Raw genomic sequence first — 24356 nt, forward strand, 5'->3', positions numbered from 1 at the left:
CTTTGGTTGGGCTTTATCAAAACATGTTGTGTAAGGTGTCAAACACTTTGGAATACTACCCCCCCCCCCCACACCAGTTCTGGCGGCGGGGGTAGCATTCCACCCTTCTAGAGGGAGAAGACATGTAGTTACTGCTTTACCCGGTTAAGTGTTAAACACAGCCTCAGCATCACAAAACGGATGCTGCTGCCACAGACACGAGTCTTACCACCTGCTGCTGGATGACACTGTGGCAGGGGAGGCCTGGACAATAGGTTTCCTGTCAAGGGAGGTGCTGGCACCTCTCCAGACAGCCTGTAGTGGATTGGGGCAGGGCGTGTTCAATGGAAACTGCTGTTTTCAGACACTGCCTGGGGCACACAAGGTGCTCCATGCATAGCCCGGTTCAAACCAGTTGCTGGGGCACTCCAGCCCCAGCTCTGGCACGAAACTGGACAAAGAGAAAGGGGTGTAACCACCCCCTTCTCTGGTTCCACCCATAGGAGGGACCTAGCAGGTAATCCAGCCACTTAGATTAGTATAAAGTTAGGAGCTGTGTCTACAGACATTAGATTATCCTGGAAGAAACTCTGAAACGAACTCTTGGACTTTCGACGTTCCATTTCGACTGGAAGACTGAAGGCATCTCCCTTGTAGTCAAGGAGTGAGCACCCTGTGCAAACAGTCACCAACAGTAGCTTGCCCTTTTGCTTTGTCGACACTCCCGCCATAACCCGAAGACTTAGCGAAGCAGCCTCTGGACTTCCATACTTCTCTGACTCTGACCCACACCCACAGCAAAGCTGAGACCCGTGGCAGACACGAGAGACGTGGGACCTGGACCTCCTGCAGTACCTGCGTTTTGCTAACTGTGCAGCTTCTGAGGCTTCCTCGAAGTTGTGCATTGGGGATTGAGAAGCCCTAACCCGAGCAGTAAGTGCACCGTAACTCAGCCCTCCACACTCCACAAGTGCCGCGTGGGGCCTGCGCCTGCATTTCTCCTCGACGCGTCTTCACTGTTGCTAGCCCGTTGGCTAGTGGCCCGCCTAAAGACATCCTTCTGGAACAACACCACTTGCCTGGTTGCTCCGGGCTTGCTCCTGCTTTCCTGTAGAGGGGAGGCTCCCCAGACCTTGCTGGTCCGAACAGAAGCTGATCTTCCCTTCCTGCATGGATTGCCTTTGCCAAGGCTTGTTGAGTCCAAACCAGATACCGACACCGCCAACAGCTAGATCCTTTGTGGGACAGTCCGTATCCAGCTCCTGGTCATCGTCCACGCCTCCTGGTTCACGTGGCTGCAGAGACAAGCTTCATCTCCTCACCTGATTGCATCTCGACATCGCCTGGATCCTTCCTGGTTCCTTCCTGGTCACTGGCTAGTGACCCAGACTCTGTCACCTCTGCTTTCAGGTTCTTCACTGCTCCGATCCACCCTTGTATCCATCCGGACACTTTCCTCCTGGTCGCTTGCAGCACTTTCTTGCAGCTCTCCATAGTAGTGATCGACGAAACCCGACACAAAAGAACACCTATGCACCCGGCTTCCCTGGGTGAGGTAACTCGAGTACTCCGGTGCTCCCGTGGGTAATAACTATCCAAGGGTCCTAGTTTAACTGGGTTTTCCTGTAGTCCACCTGAAAGTGTCCGAAATCAACTACTTTGTAACTTTTAGGTTCCCATTGAAAGTCTATGGTAACCCGCTTATGTGTTTAAACACTGCATACACATCCTGTGGGACTCCTACTTCGTAACCTTTGGTTGTTCAGTGTAGCCCTAGCGATTTCCTAGGCCCTAGGCCTCCTCACCTTTCCTGAAGTGGTCCTTATACCACTTACTTAGTATATGGTTCGTGAGGTCTCTAGGGCAGAATTGTATTTGTGCAACTTATAGTATGCTTATTGAGTAACTTGTGCTGTATCTCGAACCCTGACCTCATAAAGAGTGCAGAGGGGATGTGTTAGTAATAAATACATATATATTTGATATATACCTTGTGTGGTGTCCTTTTATTTGGTATTCAAGGAGTTGGTTATCCGGGCCAGGCAACGGAAGCTGGAGGCAATTGTCGCCGAATATCGGCGGCTGGTGGCTCAGGAGGAGGAGGATGACTCTCAGTCAACATCAACAACAACAGCTGCATCCTCCTCCGCTGCCCCTGGGTCATACAGCCAGCGCAATACTCCAGCGGTACGGCGCTGTGGTCCGGCCGAGCAGCGAAACCAACAGCTGCCCCCCACAGTACCAGCTAGGCTCATATGCACCGACTAACCCTGCGAGTGGCATACCTTGAGCAGGAGGTGGAGAGTCAGAAAGCCCTGCTCAAGGCCCTCTGGAGAGAGCTGTGTGACCACCTGGCCACAGAACACCGCCGGCCAAAGTAGAGAGAGACTGTCCCTTGTCCCTTTTTTAAAGACTTTTGTGGGGGGTGGGGGGGGGGGAAATGGGCATGGGGGTTTTGGAACTTTTCAGGACATTTCATGGACATTGGTTGGGGTTAGGAAGGGGGGTGGGTCGGGTCTTGTGGGATAGTTTATTTTTGTTAGGGTCGAAATAATTATTTCTTTTCCACTTAAACATAGCATACTTGTTTTTACTGTTTTGTGGGGGAGGCAGGGGGGGTTAACTGTACGTTTGTTTTCCTGAAACTTAACTGGCTGGTTGATTCAAATTGTCTAAGTAATCGCCCAAATTTGTACAAAAGTGCCACTGACAGAGTTAGTGAATTCAATTGTCCTACTACTTTACTAGTACTACCGTCAGTCTCTCCTCTCCTCCTACTCCATTATTCTTCCTCCCCCAAAATGCTTATCTTACCTGTGATTCGTGTTTGAGAATAGGGCTAGGCACAGGGCTGGCTGCATGGCAAATGGCGATTAAGGTTGGCTATGGAATCCGGTACGGATGAAATGGCATCGTTGTGGTGGTAGTAGTAGTGGTACACACTGGCAGTAGCAGCATATGAAAAAAAGGAAATGAGACATTGAGTGGCCTGAGGAGCAATAGAAAAGTACGATAGTACATAGTACAGTACACAAGAACAGTGCCATAATTTGTAGCCTAAGCAATGCTAAAGTATTCAATCAAAAGTTAACTACTAGTTGCGTGGATTATGGCTACTACAAGAACTAGTACTGAAGGACACAGCAGCGTAAGCTTTCGTCATGTGTAGGAGGATGTTGTTGTTGATGAATCCACTCAATGGCGGACATGAAATTCTGAATTGATTTGCAAGTCAAGCAGAATAAGAATATATCCTCAGATTCCTTGACCTGCTTTGAAATAGATTTTCTGTTGCTTTTGACCTTATCCTCCCCAGCAAGCGTGTGGAATTATTGGTGTCATTTACTCACACCTCAATGAAAACCACGCAGCCCGGGGGAAGAGGGTTAGGGTTTGAAAAATGGATGGGAATGGGAGTTTTTGGGAAAGTTTTTTGAGAGAGAAAAAAAAACACAACATGGACAAACAACAAATGAAAAAAAACAAATCTTTGGATATGAACATATCCATAAATCTTTTAAGAGACATAAAGGAAGTGCATGCATGAAGTTGTTTGCTAAATGGATGGTTAGGTTACTGAAAAGTAGTACTTATACTACAACTTACTAACTAGTACTAAACAATTAGACAGTACAGGGCTGCAGTAATTACGCAATTTCACTTGCCTATCTGCCCTCAGAGAGAATAAACACTTAGTAGTACATTACATTGCCTGGGATCCTGCTAATCAGGGCCCCAGGCTATCTGCTCTCACTGTAAAATGGACTCCATGTTCTTTAGGTACATCTCCAAGTGGATATTGGGTCACCTTGTGAGCCCCTGTATAGTGTACCATAGGTACCCAGGGCATAGGTGCATCCAAGGCCTACCAGGGGCTGCAGCATGTATTATGCCACCCCTGGCTGGCCATCCAAATTGACACCACAGGCTGATCACTCAGTTTGGGCAAGGTCGTGTAATCACCCCTTGCTTAGATATAGTATTCCTATATCTACCCTTATATATAGACACATATATACCTATAAGTCACTCCTATGGCAGGCCTTGACAATCCTGAAGGCAGAGTGTTTGGTTTTATGTGAGATGGTGATCTAGCATGAGCTGAGCCTGTCTCCAGCTTTCAGAACCATGTCCTAATAGCTATTCTATGATATAGCCATACCATATACTCTTAAATGCATTATAATCCTCGCGGTTAATGCTAACTTTGGTTTGGCTTTATCAAAACATGTTGTGTAAGGTGTCAAACACTTTGGAATACTACCCCCCCCCACACCAGTTCTGGCGGCGGGGGTAGCATTCCACCCTTCTAGAGGGAGAAGACATGTAGTTACTGCTTTACCCGGTTAAGTGTTAAACACAGCCTCAGCATCACAAAACGGATGCTGCTGCCACAGACACGAGTCTTACCACCTGCTGCTGGATGACACTGTGGCAGGGGAGGCCTGGACAATAGGTTTCCTGTCAAGGGAGGTGCTGGCACCTCTCCAGACAGCCTGTAGTGGATTGGGGCAGGGCGTGTTCAATGGAAACTGCTGTTTTCAGACACTGCCTGGGGCACACAAGGTGCTCCATGCATAGCCCGGTTCAAACCAGTTGCTGGGGCACTCCAGCCCCAGCTCTGGCACGAAACTGGACAAAGAGAAAGGGGTGTAACCACCCCCTTCTCTGGTTCCACCCATAGGAGGGACCTAGCAGGTAATCCAGCCACTTAGATTAGTATAAAGTTAGGAGCTGTGTCTAGAGACATTAGATTATCCTGGAAGAAACTCTGAAACGAACTCTTGGACTTTCGACGTTCCATTTCGACTGGAAGACTGAAGGCATCTCCCTTGTAGTCAAGGAGTGAGCACCCTGTGCAAACAGTCACCAACAGTAACTTGCCCTTTTGCTTTGTCGACGCTCCCGCCATAACCCGAAGACTTAGCGAAGCAGCCTCTGGACTTCCATACTTCTCTGACTCTGACCCACACCCACAGCAAAGCTGAGACCCGTGGCAGACACGAGAGACGTGGGACCTGGACCTCCTGCAGTACCTGCGTTTTGCTAACTGTGCAGCTTCTGAGGCTTCCTCGAAGTTGTGCATTGGGGATTGAGAAGCCCTAACCCGAGCAGTAAGTGCACCGTAACTCAGCCCTCCACACTCCACAAGTGCCGCGTGGGGCCTGCGCCTGCATTTCTCCTCGACGCGTCTTCACTGTTGCTAGCCCGTTGGCTAGTGGCCCGCCTAAAGACATCCTTCTGGAACAACACCACTTGCCTGGTTGCTCCGGGCTTGCTCCTGCTTTCCTGTAGAGGGGAGGCTCCCCAGACCTTGCTGGTCTGAACAGAAGCTGATCTTCCCTTCCTGCATGGATTGCCTTTGCCAAGGCTTGTTGAGTCCAAACCAGATACCGACACCGCCAACAGCTAGATCCTTTGTGGGAGAGTCCGTATCCAGCTCCTGGTCATCGTCCACGCCTCCTGGTCCACTTGGCTGCCGAGACAAGCTTCATCTTCTCACCTGGTTGCATCTTGACATCGCCTGGTTCCTTCCTGGTCACTGGCTAGTGACCCAGACTACATCCCCTCTGGTTTCAGGTTCTTTACTGCTCCGGTCCTGGCGCAAAAACTCTGGAACTCTTTTCCTTTGGCAATTAGGTCTTGCCCGGACACTATGCAGTTTAGGAAGCTTCTTCAGACCTGGCTGTTCCGGCAAGCATATATCATGGGATAGTGGATAGCCTGCTGTCTGTTTGGTCTGCTTCAGCATACTCTGTTTTCTGGTCAGCGCCATGAAGCCACCCGGTGTAAGCGCGCTTTATAAATAACCACTAACATTAACTAACATTAACATCCACCCTTGGATCCATCCGGACACTTTACTCCTGGTCGCTTGCAGCACTTTCTTGCATCTCTCCATAGGATTGATCGACGAAACCCGACACGAAAGAACACCTATGCACCCGGCTTTCCTGGGTGAGGTAACTCGAGTACTCCGGTGCTCCCGTGGGTAATAACTATCCAAGGGTCCTAGTTTAACTGGGTTTTCCCGCAGTCCACCTGCAAGTGTCTGAAATCAACTACTTTGTAACTTTTAGGTTCCCATTGAAAGTCTATAGTAACCCGCGTGTGTGTTTACACACTGCACACGCATCCTGTGGGACTCCTACTTCCTAACCTTTGGTTGTTCAGTGTAGCCCCAGCGATTTCCTAGGCCCTAGGCCTACTCACCTTTCCTGAAGTGGTTCTTATACCACTTACTTAGTATACGGTTCGTGAGGCCCCTAGGGCAGAATTGTATTTGTGCAACTTATAGTATGCTTGTTGAGTAACTTGTGCTGTATCTCGAACACTGACCTCATAAAGAGTGCAGAGGGGTAGTGTTAGTAATAAATACATATATATTTGATATATACCTTGTGTGGTGTCCTTTCATTTGGTATTCAAGGGATTATAATTGGTAAAACAATTGACTTCACATGCTCTCTGAAGTATTAGCCTAAGACTGCTTTGTCCATGCTACCACTAGGATAGCCGGTCTATAAGGTTAACCATTACCATAAGGGTTGTTTGGACTGATACAGGGTGCCCACTAGAATAGTGGACATCACATATCAGGCCAACTTCTCACATTGGTGTGCAGCGGTTGGGATAAGAGCTTGCTGATTGTTTTACCATATAATCTTGAAATATCATTTGAAAGATCACATTAAGGTACCTAGAGGTACATATAAATCAAGTCTTAAATACTTAAGTTCTACTGAAGTTAGTTGTTATGGAGCAAAGGGCCTAGCACAACCTGACTACAACTCCTAGAGAGGTTTAGTAGGTAACACTTAGTGTAGGTAGGTGCACACACCACACCTCACTAGATCATGTCTCTGAGAGCAGAACATAATGGATCTCTCCCAGTGGAGGTAGACCCTTTAAGGGTACCTTCCAGATATGATACTTTTACCTTCCACAAGTTAAGGCACTTGTGCACAACTAGGAAGTTAAAACAAGGATCAAACCCTACCCCCAAGCAACTGATAGAAATCCTAGAGGGGTTTGATGCTATTAAAGCAGCTAACCCAGGTAGTACAGGTGGTACAGGGGAGGGCCATCCATCAACAGATCTCCCTGATGAAAATCAAGGGGATGATGATGATGATGACACTGACCTGGTCCAAGTAGTAGTACTTAGCCAGGCCAACCTAAGCCTACATGGGTCTGGAGGGGGCATAGCCCCATACAGACCCCCAAGCAGGTGTAACACTGAGCACAGAAGGAGGAGATCCCTTGTCAGGGACTCTCACCAATCTGGGGGCTCAATAGGGTCAGAAGCCCTCAGGAGAATGACTTCCCCTGAGAGACTAGAGCATCAAGCAAGGATGAGAGAACTCAAGCTTAGGATCCAGAGGCAAGAACTTGCCCTGGCCAAAGAGATCCTGGCTTTCGCAAGAAAGCAACAGTTAGGTGGGTTGGCAGCAATACCCCTAGGAATAGGGAAGGGTCATATGACCATAGAAACCTAAGTAAGATTGTCCCTCCCTGCAAGAGTGGGAGGATGACATCCACAAATGGATAACTGCTTTGGAGAGGGCCTACAAAGTACAGCAGGGTCCCCAAAGTCAGTGGGCAGCAATCTTATGGCTCTCCTTTTCTGATAAAGGCAGAGATAAGCTCCTCACAGTTAGTGATGAGGATGCTAATAACTACCTATCCCCGAAGAGTGCTCTGATAGATGGGTTTGGCTTAACCACTGAGCAATATACGTTGCTGTTCAGGGATACCCAGAAGACGCACACTGAGAACTGGACTGATTTTGTAGACTGTGCTACTAAGGCTCTGGAGGGCTGGTTATTGGGCAGCAAAGTACATGACTATACAGGAATGTATATTTTGATGATGAGGGAGCAGATCCTTAGTAATATTCAAAACCAGCTTCTACACCAGCACTTGGTGGACTGTGATCTGACCTCTCCACAAGAATTGGGTAAGAAGGCGGACAAATGGGTCAGAACCAGGATTAGGCCTAAAAATCAGGGTGGTGACCAGAAGAAAGATTCTACCAAGCCTCACGAGAAAGGTGGGGATAAATCTAACAACAAATCCTCTACAGGGCCCCAAAACTCCAATGGGGGGTGGGTCCCAAAACACTTCCTCTAACCCCAAGAAACCTTATTGCCATGTTTTTAAACAGCCTGGCCACTTGAAGTCTGACAGTAGTTGCCTAAAGGCCAACAATAAGGAAAACATTCCTTCAAGTAACACTCCAAGACCCCCTGTTACTAGTAATAGTAATCCCCCAGGGGTGGGAGTACCCCTAACACTGTGGCTGGGTATACTTGGGGAACTCAGGTGGACTCTGGCCTAACCAGGTCCCCTAAAACAGAAACTCTAGTCTGTGAGGATGGCATGGAGTTTGCCAACGTCACTGCTTGTCCCAACACCTTGGGCAAGTACAGACAGGAGCCCCTCATCAATGGTCTGAAAGTTGAAGCCTATAGAGACACAGGGCTAGCATCACTATGGTGACTGAGAGACTAATCCCCTCAGGACAACTTTTACCTGGGTTCATATACCAGGTACTTAATATTGATGGAGTACAGAAAGATCATCCCATGGCAGTAGTAAATCTCAGCTGGGGAGGTGTCACTGGCCCAAAGAGAGTGGCAGTGTCTACAAACTTGCCTGTAGATTGTCTACTGGGAAATGATCTAGAGATCTCAGCCTGGGCTGAGGTAGAACAAGAAACCCATTCCAAAATGGTAGGCCTTCCTGAAAAGGATAGTGGGGCTGTGATGGTCACAGCCCCAGCTCAAGCAGAATTCCTCCCTGAAAAGGTTGAAAGGGGTATGATAGTCACAGCCCAAGCTCAAGCAGACTTCCCTGAAAAGGTTGGCAGGGCTGTGATGGTCACAGCCCAAACTCAAACAGATGTTATTGTTCTGCAGCCTGAAACTATGGATCACTCCACACAGACAGAGAGAATTGGGGAGGAAGAAAAGTCTCCCTCCCACCAGACATTATGTGAGAGTCAGCCTCCTCAGGGAACTGACCCTACCCCTTGTGAAAGAACTGCCCCAGAGGTAGTCAGGCCTAGCCTGGCAGAGCCCCTGATGTCAGTGGACCCTTCCAAGGTGGGACCCAGTCTGGAGCAGGTACCCTACCCCTCTCTACCCTGACTCAGTCATCCAAGGGCTGTAGAGGTCAGGGAGGCCAGTGGACCCCAAAGGGCACTCTGTCCACAGAAACACCCCCATCAGCAGATTAGGGGCACCAAAGTTAGCAGCCCTAGCAAGGTGAAAATTCCAAAAGCTTCTGAGAGATCTCTCTTCCCCTTAGGTAGGAACCTCCCCCAGATGAATTCTGTTGGGCACAGCCATACATAGGACCTGGTGGCCCCAAACCTGACCTGTCCCTCCAGTAAGCCCACAAAAGGGACCCAGCCCCCAGCTGTAGGTAGCCAGAGGTTGACCCTGAGAGCACAGTGCAACTCAGTCAAAGACTCACCGCACCCACAGAGGCACTAACTCAGGCCCCCCTATCGTGATCAGCATGGAACCCCAAACCCCACAGAACCCCTCGCACACAATAAGCGAATAGAGCCCACCCAACAGCTTTGACAAAGGCAGGACTGCCATAAACAGAAACAAGCCCCCTTAAACCCCAGATTGAAGCTACTACAGACAATAACCGCCTGCCCAAATACACTCTCCCCTTCCCCACCACTTCCACCCAGTTTGAACCCAAAGTTAGCAATGACCTGAATCCCCTCGTAGTTCTACCCACCAGATACAAGACAAGATGGAGGAACCCACATGTGACAGGTAAACACAATATACACATCGTTGCATTATCTACCAATGCTTCACAAACAATTGACGCCCTGACAAGAACACAACTATAACTGACAGTAACTAAAATGTAAATTGTTTAAATGATATTATGTGATGACAATATAATGAAATGTGAAACACAAAATAAAATAACAAGGTGAATAACATTTTTTTTAAAACAGGGGGGCATATTACCAACAAGTAGCGATATTTATCGCTAAATAGGCTTAGCGACAATTTTTTTATCGCTGCCTATCGCTGGATATGTTAGCAGAGAAAACATGCTATTAGCAACGTTTTTCTCCATTGTGCTAAAATATCCAGCGATAGCGGTGAAATGAGTGAATATCGCTGAGAATACAGCGATATTTACGCATTAGCGGCAAAATGCTCTTAGCCATGTTACCCACCTCCCATTGGATAACATGGCCTAAGAACTGGTCTGGGCAGGTGTTAGTATTTGGAGATATTCGCGCTTAGCGCGAATATTTCCAACGCTACGCCTGCCTTGCTAATAGGCGATAGCGACGTTAGCGACTGCTTTCAGTCGCTAACTGGTTGAGTACGCCCACTTTGCATGTCATTAGCGATAAACATCGCTAACATGCAGAGCGGGCCCCAAAGCGCTCGCTATCGCCTAAAAGCTGTCGCTAACATCAGTTAGCGACAGCTTGCTAATAGAATTATCACCGCTTAGCGGCCGAAAACTGCAATAATTGCCTATCGCCCCCCCTTGGTAATATGCCCCAGGGTGTGTTAAGCATTCATTGTATTCACTCAATCAAGGACTGATACACTGAGAGACCGAATCCAGTCCATTTAGTTAAGTGTAAAAAGGTATACTTATGTTTTATTTTAGAATCAAGCAGGACTTGGCACAGGTAAATGATATATACTTTCAAAATGCAAGACTGTTCAAGGTAATGCAGTTGTGCTTTAAATGACAACTGTTACAGGTTGGTAAATGCTTTCAAGAAAGTTTCAATTACACAGTAATTACTTTTTCATTACTTTTGGATTACTTTGAGTACTGGGGGTGGTATGCCTAGATACCATACCTTAAGATCTCGAGAGACCACTCGTGGAGTGGTGTGGCTCACTGGTTAGAGGCGGCAGACCCGAAAGCAGAGAACGGCCCGGGACCAGGGTTCAATTCCCGACGCTGCAGGTCGTGGACCAGGGTCAGCGGACTCGATAATTCTCGCCTCGGTGCCTACTATAACCAGGGATCACACTCGGCAACTCTGGGCATTAGCTTGCCTCATCTCTACAACGGCCCCCCACATTCGCCGTGGATGCCTGGTTTCACCTTGGAGATACTCAGTAGGGACCATCTCACAGGGATAGCCAGGACGGGTTCCCCAGCGATCTACAGCGCCACGACGCCTCAGGGCAGCAGTGCGCTTTACAAGACCACATACATTACAAGACCACATACATTACATACAAGGTAAGTACAACTTTTTATGCTTTGCAATCGAGTAAACTTTTACCCGTACATTAATAGTTCCACACAAGATTTTGTGCCTGAAATCGATGTAATATGGGTAGAAAAATGGTTATCGGTTTTGGAGGTAAGTACTCAACTTACGAGGGTGTGCTTTTGGGGTTAGGACCAGGGTTCCCCAATTAGCACTCAAGTTGCACCATCAGCCGCGCTGGGGCAGCCGGGTGTAGAGTGCATGAGCCCAATGTTGACCAATGGGGCCTTCACTTAGGGGCTGCAGATGCGCAGGCCACTCTGGTGTGGGAGCAAAGCTCCTAGGGTTAAGGTTAGCACTGCAGGGGCCAATTACCAGCACAGAAGCTGCACCACAAGCAGCACTGGGGCGGACAAGTGCAAGTTGCAAAATGGACATAGGGGACCCTGTGTTTCCCAGTGGAGAATTAGGTTTCACAAAGTTGAAGCAGGCTTGGGCAGGGGGACTTCCTGAAGGTGACCACCGGTTGGGGAGATAAGTTGGGATCTTGGGAGATGCCTGGACAGTCTGTTGGGCCACCCAAGGCTGTGGGACATTGGGTGTAAGGGTGACTTCTGGCGTCCGTTTTTCTCACCAGCTCCATTCGCAGTCAGGGGTGCCCTTCAGGCTGAGGCTGCAGGCGTTGTCTTGAGGCAGTTTATGGATCACAATGGGTCCCTTTCTTGGGGCGGGTACACCCCCCATTATGCCTCCCTCACCTGATAAGTGGGGTTGGCAAAGGTGGTTACACCTCTCTTACTACCTTGGCTTTCCCACAGATTCTCTTGGAAAAAGCGGGGAACAGAACTGGTGGGAGCCAGTTTGGAGGCCAGCAAAAGGTAGGGACAGCATCCAAAGGCAGCACGCCTTTGAAACTTCCCCTTTCGTGGACTCAGCCCATCCAGGGGGGAGGAGGCGTGACACCTGTGCCCAGGATGGACTTTTTTTCTGGACCTAGAGAGGAAATGCTCTATACCCAAGGGTCCAGAAACCTGTCTGGTGGTGGCAAATGGCAGACAGCCATTCAGGAGCCACACTAGGGCTGGTCCATTTTCAAGGGGCATCTCTAAGATGCCCTCTGAGTGCATTTTACAACAATCCCACATTGGCATCAGGGTGGGTTTAATATGCTGGAGTTTGCTACCAAACTTCCCAGTTTTTAATAATGCCTTTATGGAGCTGTGAAGTTCGTAGAGACCAAGTCCCAGACTATATACTCTTCATGGCATTACTACACTTACAATGTCTAAGAATGGACTTAGACACTGCAGGGGTACAGGGCTCATGCCTCTGTACCCTCACCTTAGGGTTAGTGCACCCGCTAGACGGATGACTTACCTAGGCCTTAGGCAGTGGATAGCAGGCATGGCACACAGAGATGTGTTAAAAAGTAATGTTGCGCATACCTATCTTGTACAAGACTTCAAAGTTGCTTCAACTAGTTAAATACTTGTATGTGCCAACCAGAAAGAGGCTGCCTGCCACTTTTATAACATAAAGTAAACAAGTGACCCTTCACTCGGTATCTGGTTGCACAGCATAAATTTAACTATTCACCTCATCAACATTTTTACACAAATGTGAAGAATCCACTATGGAGTTATTACTGTTGTGATTTATATAATGTCATAGGACATTAGTTGTGTAAGTTAACACAATTAAGCAAATCCAGATTAAACAATGATAATGTTGTTCAGCGGGTTTCACAAAACTATATACAATGCGAACAAAACGTTGTTCAGTATTACAAAGTGCTTTGACATCCAATAATCAATAATGTCCAATGCATTTCGGGATAATCAATTCCTTCTTCAGGGGCCTCTGTGGATAAAAAATATTTTAAGTTCTATCGGTAAATCATGCTATTGTGCTTACTAAATATACAGGGATAGCTGCCTTCACACCAAAATGTAGAAAAACAGTGCAAGAAATTAGATTGAAAACAATGTGCAAGATGCTCAGAAAATGTTAGAAGGCAATGAAACACAAGTTTACAAAGCCTTAGAGTAGACTTTGATGCAAGCAATTAGATGGAACACATTGTGCAAGATACTGAGAAGTAGTTGAGAACCAATGGACCAAAAGCGTGAAAAATCTGGTAGCGACCCAGAACCCTAAATGAAATCTTGAGAGAGACTGAAAGTCGGTGATGTACCATAGAATACTTCCACTCACCAAGTGCCACCGCGAGAACTCAACAGGGTGTGAGAATAAGAAGCCTACTGGATGTGAGCCACAATATTCTAGTGACTATCACGCCGGTAATGCGTGTAGTATTGCCTAAAATCTGAATAGTGAGACAAAATTACACCTATGTGTGAGACCAAAAACCTATTGCACATAATGTGGAACAGTTGTCTCTGCTATGAAGTTCTAGTACCCGAGTGTGTGTGGGAACACACAGATGACTAGCTTCACCGTAACCCAGGGTAAGACATGACACAGCTGGTGGTAAATAGGAATCCGAACATATACTGTAATGTAATGCTATCCAAAGTGCATGCTGGTAATCGAATGTATAAAAAAAACAAGCATGAAGCCACAGTACTCAATGCGTGTATCTTATACTAAAGCTGTGTAAATGTATCCAAATACCCAAGACACTGCAGTTGTTGGTGTAGAGTGCTTGTCTACGCACTTCCCGAGATTCCAATCTATAATTTGAAACGCTCTGGAGGATATAAATAACAAATTGACAAAATGTCGTACCAACGGCAGATCAATGTGGTACCTATTCCAGTTTAGGTGCCTACCTGACTCGCCAAGTATTAGTCTAACCAAACCCCGATCATAACACCGAGTTGACATCACAGACTGTACCGAACGCGCCACTGTTTAAACTGATGCAGAGAAATGAAACAAGCATTTGCAATGCAATAGGTCTCGCATTTGCGAGAGTTTGAGCTATTGACATTGTAAATGACAATGCCTTTTATTTGTGTGTTTTGAAATTCTGTAAGTGGTGTGTAAACTCGCACTTTGTACTTATAGTCCTTGCTTAGGAGAAGCAAGGCTGGCAGTAAAAGAGGCAGTTACTGCCAGCCTTGTTTCTTGTAAGCAACAACGATAAGTACAAAGTGCATGTTTACGCACCACTGGCAGGTTTTCAAAGCATAAATAAAAGGCATTGTCATTTACAATGCCAATAGCTCAAACTCTCGCAAATGTGAGACCTATTCCATTGCAAATGCTTGCTGAGCTCTGAGACAGAGGTGGCAGCAGCCATAGGAAGGCAGAAACTGTGACGCCAGGCCATGCCTTTCAAAAGCAGGAAGGAGGAGGTAGCTGCAGCCAAAACAGACCTCTGACTTTAAATGCATAGCAAATGTGGCAAGATAAGAGCAAGATTTGCAGCCCTGTTTAAAACAGAGCTCTATAAGCCACGAGCACTGGTCTCTCATGCTCCAACTTAAAGAAAGAAATAGTGCTCACAAGCTCTGAGTGACAATACATGTAACAGGGGGCAGTGTTTGAAAATGGGCTGAGCTTTTAAAGTCCATATCCTGAATACAGCATTTCTAGCAGATACAGCGTAAGAGCTGCCTCAGCGAGACCTAGAAACGGCCATTGCCTCTGGAAAGGCACTGCGGGCCAAAGCCAGAGAGTGGTCCCATAGTGCTGCTGCTATATACTGACCTCTGGCTGCCACCTTGAACGCAGGCAAAGACTGCACAAGAGCACACAGCATGACTGCTGTGTGCTTTATCTCTTCAATAGTTATGAGACTGCTAGAGGACAGGCAGGGGTGCTGGGAGATAGAAACAAGCTGGACATAAGAAGTGGAATTGATATAACAGCCAACATGAAAAAGTGACAGAACAGCATGGATATTGCCACATTGTCAAATGAGTTACTTCTATGCTCTTCCTTCCAAGAGAGGACGTTGTATTTTATTTTACATACATTTTAGCATTCCATTGCTAACGGAGGTCCAGGAGCATAAAGTGATTTACCCAGAATGGCATTAGGATTTAGTTGAGGGGCCGGTATTATAGTTTAGTTTTCATCGTGCAAAAGTGGCAGCAAAGGGCACAGAAGAAGAGAGATATAGAAGAAGAAAAGAGGGACATAAAGAGATGGGAAAAGTCAGAGATTTCAAGAGTTAGTGTGGAAAAATAGGGAAACAGCTTGCCATTGAAAGTGACAGAGGAAGGGATGTAGGTGTTGGAGAAAAGAGGCGCGAGGAATGTAATTTGCTTGCAGTGGTTCCGCTGCAGCCTTGCAGCTTTGTTGCAATGGAAATAAAATAAGATTCTGTAATGCCATCAAAAAAGTACTCAGAAGGGGGGGCGTGGCTAGCGGCCGAACATGGCGGCAGCATAGAGGACTAGCTCCGGTAGAGAAGCGGCCTCTCAGACTATCCGTACTATGATCCGTGGCTGAATCAGACCTCAGACGGAGGAACCGAAGGCCCGGGACCGGGCGGTGCCGGCGGCAAGTACCCGGACGAAAATCGGAGGCCGGACGGCTGAGTTACAGTCGAGTGTCGGTGTGTCGGGAGCGCAGGCCTGAATCCGGGGAAACCAGTGGCGAGTGGTGCCGACCGGAAGTGCGACCTGACCGGCAACGGCGGACCGGAAGTAGCCGGGACTGGAGAGGGGGCCCGCGAAACGAACAACAAACTGTAATTATCATCCCCGGATGTGGCGGTAGCTCGAACAGAAGGCTGAAACGCTGCTGGAGGGGCGGAGGGACTACCCGAGACTGATGTCGCAGCAGTGACCCTGAGACACGGGGACGGTGCTGGGCGGCCGGAAAGGACAGATCGCCAGGCAAGGCAAGAGTATTGTGGCTACAACTCCACTATCGTCTAGGGTGCGCTGGATGCGACCCCCATCTCCATCCGACTGCCTTCCTTGGCCGGACTACAGGCCGGATCATATCCGTGGCTGCTCCCCTCCCTCCCGATCCCTCCTTCCCGTAGGCCTGAGTTACTGCAAGGTGGTCATCATGGCGGGAAAGGGCTCTAAAGGTGGCACGACCCAAACACGTATCGAACGATATACAAGCGATAAAACTTCGTCCCCTCCAGCAGAAGGACGGCACACCTCCATGAAAATGGTGAACAACGTGGGGACGAAAAAGGCGACCCTAGATGACGTGATGCGAGCACTTACACAGGTCCAGACAACGGTGGGCTCCATCTCGACCGAAATAACTCTCATTCGAGCGGATCTCCACAAAATGGCGGAAAAAGTGGGATCGCTGGAACTGGTCACAAAATCACTGGTGGAGGATGTGTCGGAACTCCAGACGGCGATGGAGGCAGTCGTCGCAGAAAATAAAATGCTAAAGGACAAGCTGGATGACCAAGAAGGACGCTCCAGAAGGAACAATATAAGAATTCTTGGAGTTCCGGAGTCAGAAGGCACTAGAGCAACCGATCTTTTTGTGGAAGAACTCATCAAATCACAACTCCAACCTAAAGGACTATCAACGTTCTTCTCGGTCGAAAGGGCGTACAGAGTACCGGGTGGACAGCCTAAACCGGGGGCATCCCCTAGACCAATCCTGGCGAGACTGTTCAACTTCCGTGATAGGGATGCCATCCTCCAAGCAGCGCGGGTATCCCCACCCGTGAAGATTCAGAACTCCACATTGGCATTCTTCCCGGACTATACAGCGGAGGTGGCCAGGAAGCGAAAGACGTTTCTGGACATAAAAAAAGAACTCAGGAGGAGAGAGATCCAATACTCCATGATATTTCCGGCTAAACTACGGGTGGTAGCGGAAAACAGGACGTGGTTTTTCGATAATCCAGAGATTGCCCGGGACTGGCTGGATGGCTGGCGACCAGCCTCTCAATCTCGCCGCCTGGGATGAACTAAAAATGGCCAACATATGAAGGATCGTGACGACGTCCGAGAGGAGGAACTAGAAAACGACAGAAGCTCACCAATGAGAGACAATGTTGGTGCAGACCAAGAGGTGGATATTTAACGGCCCGGCAGATACGAGACATTCTTGATAAGGGACTGCCGCCAGGGCTGCCATGGACACTGGGCTGAAGGCCTCTGCAGAGGGCAAGAGGGGTCGCTGATTCCGGAGTACTCCTCACCCCCAATGAGCAAGTAACTTTGTATTTCTACCTGGGTGGGTTCAAGCACTCTGCTAAATTGGGGTGGCGGGCAGTTTTAAGTCCGTGTGGCAGGGAAGCAGGGAGGGTGGGAATTTTGGGTATGGGGGGGTTAACAAGGTTTGATGGTTTGAATTGTTTGACTCTACTGTTTACACTGACAACCACTATAGTCACATTACGCCGGATTCCACACAACGGGCAGGCCGGTACTGATCTGAGGACGCTAGACCCGTCACTGCATACGACTGTGGGCATCCATGGGGATGGGTTTATACCAGATACATCGCTACCACATCCTATGGGATCTGTGTTTATGTTCACAAACTTACAATGGCAGGACTGTCACAGTCAAGTAACGTGATAGACAGTCCCGATGCAGGGCCGGTGCCGCCGTTGCAAATAATGTCGTGGAATGTCAGGGGTCTGGGGGATAAGGTAAAGAGGGGGTTGGTTCTCCAGAGTATTAGAAGGTTCAATTGCGACCTGGTCCTCCTTCAAGAGACACATTTAGTGGGTGCAGCTGGCAAGGCTTTAGATAGACGGGGATACCGCATGGTAACACATTCAGACTTCAATACGGGGTCCCGGGGGACAGGCATCATAGTGAAGAAAGCATCACGATTTATTCTACAGACTACTAAGATTGATGGTCATGGCCGCTTTGCAGCAGTTTGTGGGCAGTGGGAAAGGGTGTCCATCAATGTGGTGTCTGTATATATCCCACCAGCATTGCATGCATCAGCACTTCCGGACCTGGGAAAGTTCCTTCTGGAGCTCCCGGACAGAGACCTAGTGGTGGGAGGAGACTTTAACGCGATGGCCCATGTCACACAGGATAGGTTCCCAACCCGGGTGCAGTCACCAGGCCCGACCCGATTCAGCGAGTTCATGGAGGCACAGGGATTGGTTGACATATGGCGGCACCTACACTCCGAGGATCGGCAATACTCTTATTATTCTGCCACACACGATTGCCTGTCCCGTATTGATTATTTCCTTACACTGGGGGGTGGCCGACTCACGATAAATGATGTACAGATAAGACCCTGGGGTATATCGCATCACTCCCCCTTGACCATGACCATGTCCTGCACAGCGATAGCACGTAAGAGAATCTATCCAATCTACCCTGGATATCTCAAGATTCCTCACGTCCGTAAAGACTTAAAGAAAGCGACTAGGAACTATTTTACTGAAAATTCAGGCTCAGTGTCCTCCCCGACAACCTTGTGGGAAGCATATAAAACAGTGTTAAGGGGGCAGGCGATTGCGACGATCACGAGACAGAAACGTGAACAGAAACAAGAACTGCTAGCTTTCGAACTTAAATTGGAACAAGCTAATGCGGCCCATATGGCACACCCGTCGGAAGATACACGCCACTCACTCCACCTCTGTCAACAGTTACATGGCGATCTTCTCAGACGACGGACAGTAGAAAATATCGAGACGACTGCGCATAGGGTCTATGATATAGGGGACAAAGCCAACAAACTGCTGGCTTGGCTAGATAAAAAAAAGTGAGGGCAGCAGACACATTTTACAACTGAAGGATCCAGAAGGGGCATATCATACACGTCCCTCTGAGATTATAGAAATCTTAGCTGATCACTTCCAAGCAGTCTACACCCCAAGAGATGTGGTTACGGCTGAGGCGGCGATGTCGGCGCTTCAAGATATACAGGTCGAAACTCTACCACCGGAGGCAGTGACTGAACTGGAGGAAGACCTAACGGAGGAAGAGCTCCGAACGGCAATTGGTGCGTTGCACACGGGTAAAGCACTGGGCCCTAACGGGATTCCGATTGAGTGGTTCCAAGCAGTATCAGACACCCTGAGCTCACCACTGTTAGCCATGTTCACAGAGTGTCGAGAAACGGGGGTTCTGCCCTTGGATCAACGAATGGCGACTATAGTGACCATTCCAAAAACCAGGTAAATCGCCCACGGACTGTGCGTCGTATCGCCCAATCTCGCTGCTTAATGCAGAAGCAAAACTTCTGGCAAAACTGATTGCGAACAGATTGACCCCGCACTTAAAACATCTGATCCACCCGGACCAGTCAGGCTTCATGCCACATAGAAGCACGGCACTGAACCTCCGGCGTGTGCATGGGGCACTGGCGCGAGCCCATTTACTGCGAGAGCCGGCAGCCATTCTGTCACTAGATGCCAGAATGGCTTTTGATATGGTGGAGTGGCAATACTTATTCGCAGTTCTGGCTCATATGGGTTTTGGCCCCAAATTTCTTTCCTGGATCAAACTATTATACACGAACCCGGTTGCGCATATAGCAGCCAATGGCCACATCTCCCGAGCGATCCCTCTGGCCAGAGGGATGCGTCAGGGATGTCCACTATCCCCCCTACTATTCGCACTGGTGCTGGAACCACTGGCTACTGTCATTAGGACTACTCCACTGTTGAAAGGACTAACATGGGGAGACGCCTGGGAGGATAGGGTATCCTTGTATGCTGACGACATGCTAATTTATTTATCCAACCCAGAGGTGGGCATCCCGATACTGTTGGCAATCTGTGATATGCATGGTCTAACTTCCGGATATACGATCAACTGGACGAAGTCAGTCCTCTACGTACTGAAAGGTCCTGCGCCACTCCTCCCCGACAATTGTCCGCTGGTAATAGCTGATACCTCATTTAAATATCTGGGTATACACGTAACTGGTGACGCGGATGTGTTCTACGATCAAAACTTGGCACCCCCGCTCACTCGCCTGAGGGCGGATGTGCGACACTGGAAAGCCCTGCCCCTCACACTGCTGGGGCGCGCGGCATTATTTAAGATCATGGCACTACCACGCCTCTTATATGTGCTGGAGAATACCCCAGACCTGATTTCACCTTCCTATTTCTGAAAAGTGACGGCGGTGATGACCGATCTGTTATGGGGAGAGCGTCCGCCCAGAATAGCGCACATTAAACTCAATCGGGGGTGGTACGACGGAGGGATAGCTTTGCCGAACATGCAGCTTTATTACTGGGCGTCACAGCTCAAAGTCATTAATCAATGGATCCACGCCCCACATGATGACCCGGCATATCTAGCAGATAGAGCGCAATTGGGAACACATAGTTTACTGGCCCCGCTGTACAATCCAGGCCTAACGAAGAAATTACTCGGTCCAACCAAACACACAGTAACAATATGGCACAGGGCGCTGACACGGCTTAAGTGGAAGGGAGTCATAACCAAGCTTACTCCATTATGGGACACTAAACAACTAGGCTGTCTTAGATCCAGTAAAGGTTTTACCCAATGGGACAATATTGGAATCACGACGGTGGGAGACCTGTGGACCTCTACTGGAATGATCCCTTTCCCACACCTGCAGCAACAATATGCATTAGGCCCCACTGAAACTTATAGATATATACACATAAGGCACGCACTAATGGCAGTAATTGAGCCGGGGTCCACTGTCCCAGAGTCCTCACCTCTGGAGGACCGACTTCTCACAGACTTCATGCAAACACGCGCTACCTCACTTACATACCGCAAGTTACTGAACAATCTCCCGGACCCCTTGCAACGGTTGAAAGAGAAATGGGAAACTGAGTTAGGTGCCATGGACGAGACAGATTGGAATGCCGCACTGGCATCACCAAGGGAGGCGGGTGTTTCAGCCCGGTTCAGGCTAATACAACTTAAAATACTGCATAGAGTATATTACACCAGGACCTCTCTGCACAAAATGCACAGGGCCGAAACCCTGTATTGTCTCAGGGGATGCGGGGAGGAGGGGACACTGCTTCACACGCTTTGGGATTGCCCGGCCAGCTCGAGCTATTGGCGGCAAGTCATGCGCACTATTTCCCAAACCCTTAACACTTCCTTAACACCAGATCCACGCATGTGCTTGCTGAATGTATGGGACGGGACTGACCTGACGCTCCGGCAACAACAGTGGGTCACTATTGGGACTATGGTGGCCAAACGCGACACTGCACAGAGATGGGGAGAGGCAGAAACACCTACTCTAGCACTGTGGTGTAGGACGATGGATAGACTTATGCTGACCGAACATACAGTGTACAAAATGAGAGCCAACCCTCACAAATGGAACAAGGTCTGGGAAGCATGGAACAGGTACAGGGGGGATCTGTGCGAGCCGCTGCCGGAGGAAGAGGACGACAGCTCGGAAGATGACGACGAGCTGGATGAATGAGACAATGGGGAATGTGTAGATGAATGGAGGAGGATAGGGATCGAGTGTTGGGGATTTCATTTAGTCTGGTGCTCGGAGAGGGAGGGGTAGTAGCCTGGGAACCTGGAACCGGCAAATAACACTGGAGGTAACTGTGATGATTAACTGTGACTGTACATTATGCAGGAGTCTAACGTTTTTGTTCTCGTTGTGTAAAAAACAAAAAACAACATAAAAGTAAGATGACATATATTCTATCAATGTATCCTTAATGCCCTTTGCACTATGCCAAACGTTTGCTGCCAGACCGGAAGGTTGTCGGCTGAATAGCTGTGTACCAGTATAGAAGTGAAATTGAATGTGGAACGTTTTCTTATGATATTATGTACAAACACTGTAAAGATGGCAAATTTAAATATAGTCTTACACCAAAAAAAAATAAAAAATAAGTACTCAGAAGCAGTGTTTGAAATGGTATCGTAGATGTAGGTACTCTTTGCCCAGGAGTACATGTGTGATCTTGGGAAGCCTTTACTCTCCCAATAAAAGCCCCCACTGAGAAGAGCAAGTCTGAGTACCTGTGAGCACTGGCTCATTTAAAGCACTGCTCAGAAGAGTTACACATAAGGAAAATAAGCAGTGAAATTAGGAAAGCGGCTCCTGTGAAAAAGAACAGAGACAGGTGCAAAGCAAATGTCACAGGAAAAAAGTGAGGTGTCTCGGCTGATCTTGTAGAGAACTGACAAAGAGAGAATGAGTACCACAGTAGAAACAGACAAATTGGGAGAAACAGAGGGGCTAGATTGGCTCGAAGCAATTTTCTCTAGGAAAGAGCGAAAGAGTCTAAGAGAAGCAAAGAGAAAGGAGAGGAAAAAGAAAGACTAGAAACGACAAGAAAGACTGAGAGAAAGAAGGAAGGTAACTTGCGAAGATAAACAGGAAAGGTGAGTCAACGAGAGATAGATATAGACAAAGGGAGGCAGAATGGTGAGAAGGGAGAGGGTGACAGGAAGGGGAGGGAAAGGGGTCAAGTGTCAATGGAAACACAGGTGTGATAAACGGTAAGTATGAGTGAAAACTGATGGAGAACAGTCGCAGAAACTAAGAAAGCGAGAGAAGGAGTAGAGCAAGGTAAAGTGAGAGAAAAAATGAGACTGAAAGAGCAAAATATTGAAGTAGGAAAGGGAAAAGATTGAATTTACATCCTTACACTGAGAACTGGGGGAAAAGCTGGGGAGCTCTGTGAAACAGAAGCGTGACTATCATAGGCACAGCATGGGCAGTGGCACTGGCCTGGAGCTCAGGGGGCGAGAGTCCAATTAAAATCAAAGCAGAATCCGCACTGTGAAATTAAACACACTAAAAAGTCGTTCATATTTTGCAAAAATATTTTTAAATCAATGTAGTGTGGCATGTTAAAAAATATTGTGTCTCAAATTGTGTAGAAACATGCAGAAATGTTTCTTTTCCAGTCATTGATATTCCTGATATATAATGGTGTCATCTATTTTACATTCTGTTTGCTGCAATCGTTTTGTAACACTGTAAGTGAGGGTAAGATAGACTATATAGGTTGGAAGTAATAATAATGTTAATCTAGATATTTGTATTTTTCTGTAAAGCACCTCCTTTTTGACTTTTTCAAGCAGACAAGGGACCTGCTGACCCCAAACCCAGTACCCCTGCACTCAGACATACACACTGCTCAAACAACCATGCACATCACGAAAGCATAGCATGTACCCCAAACAAACCACTTCTGCACAGACATTGCGTGCGCAAGCACACAGTACACCTTTTTCTATTCTCGCACAGAACACACGTTTAGACACTCAGATATGACGTGCAGCTCTTTCTCTTAGACACACACACAAAGCACACGGGCACTTTCGCTCAAGCACGCCATATGCGCATACTTACCTTCTCTCTCCCAGCACTCTGCATCGTATCTGCTTATGTAAGATAAGATAGAGGACAAAAGCCCCCCTGCACCCACTCCTCGCAAAGCACAGACGTAGGAAATGGTGCTTCTGCTCATCTTTGGCACACGCTGCAGGGGTAAAATAAAGCCCAGGTTCAGGGATCATGTGATAATGCACTAAGATCTTGTTTGAGATGCCTCCCCATACACTGATGCAGACCTCTTTAACCCTTGGACTCGAGGACCCCCAGAGGATGCAGAGGTGACCTTACTGGCAGGGACGGACAGGGAGAAAATAAGCAGCAGCTGAAATTGCCTGAGACGAAATGCTGCGAGCCGTACACATGCACATCGCCTGTCCAGACGCGCGCACATCTCCTGCCCCCCTTCGGAAACTAAATCGACAACAATAGATCTCTCCAAAGCGAGTAGCGATTGCGCTGCCTTGCTATAGGTAAGATCTAAAAATGACTGATGACCTCCCGATCAGGGGGTCACAATCTTGGAAATGTACCCACCATATGGCAGCATGTGTAAAATGACGCTCTGGCTGTAGACAATCCTGTATGAACTCAAGATCTAGGGGGGTGCCTGAAAAAAGGCCCCGTCCTGGGTGGGTGAGCCAACAACACCGTACGCGCATAAATGTTTAACGAGACAAGGAACGGATTGAATCCAATCCGCATCATAGGATATATCTTAGAACAGTACTCCGACAACATACAGGACCCCAAATGTGTGATGATGCACGCACTACACTACAACCACAAAAGAAAACATTATTGTGGAAAAATAACTAGAGATATGGCAGGAAAGTGACCCCAAAAATGACATGTAGAGACAAAATCTCACAACTGATAGCACGGAGGAAGCAATTTCAAAGAATCTATATATAAAAAAGTGGCCATTGTCACTTAACGCACAAGTTACTTACCTTCGGTA

The sequence above is a fragment of the Lissotriton vulgaris genome, chromosome 5 (genome assembly GCF_964263255.1).
Source record: "Lissotriton vulgaris chromosome 5, aLisVul1.2, whole genome shotgun sequence".
Lineage (NCBI taxonomy): Eukaryota > Metazoa > Chordata > Amphibia > Caudata > Salamandridae > Lissotriton > Lissotriton vulgaris.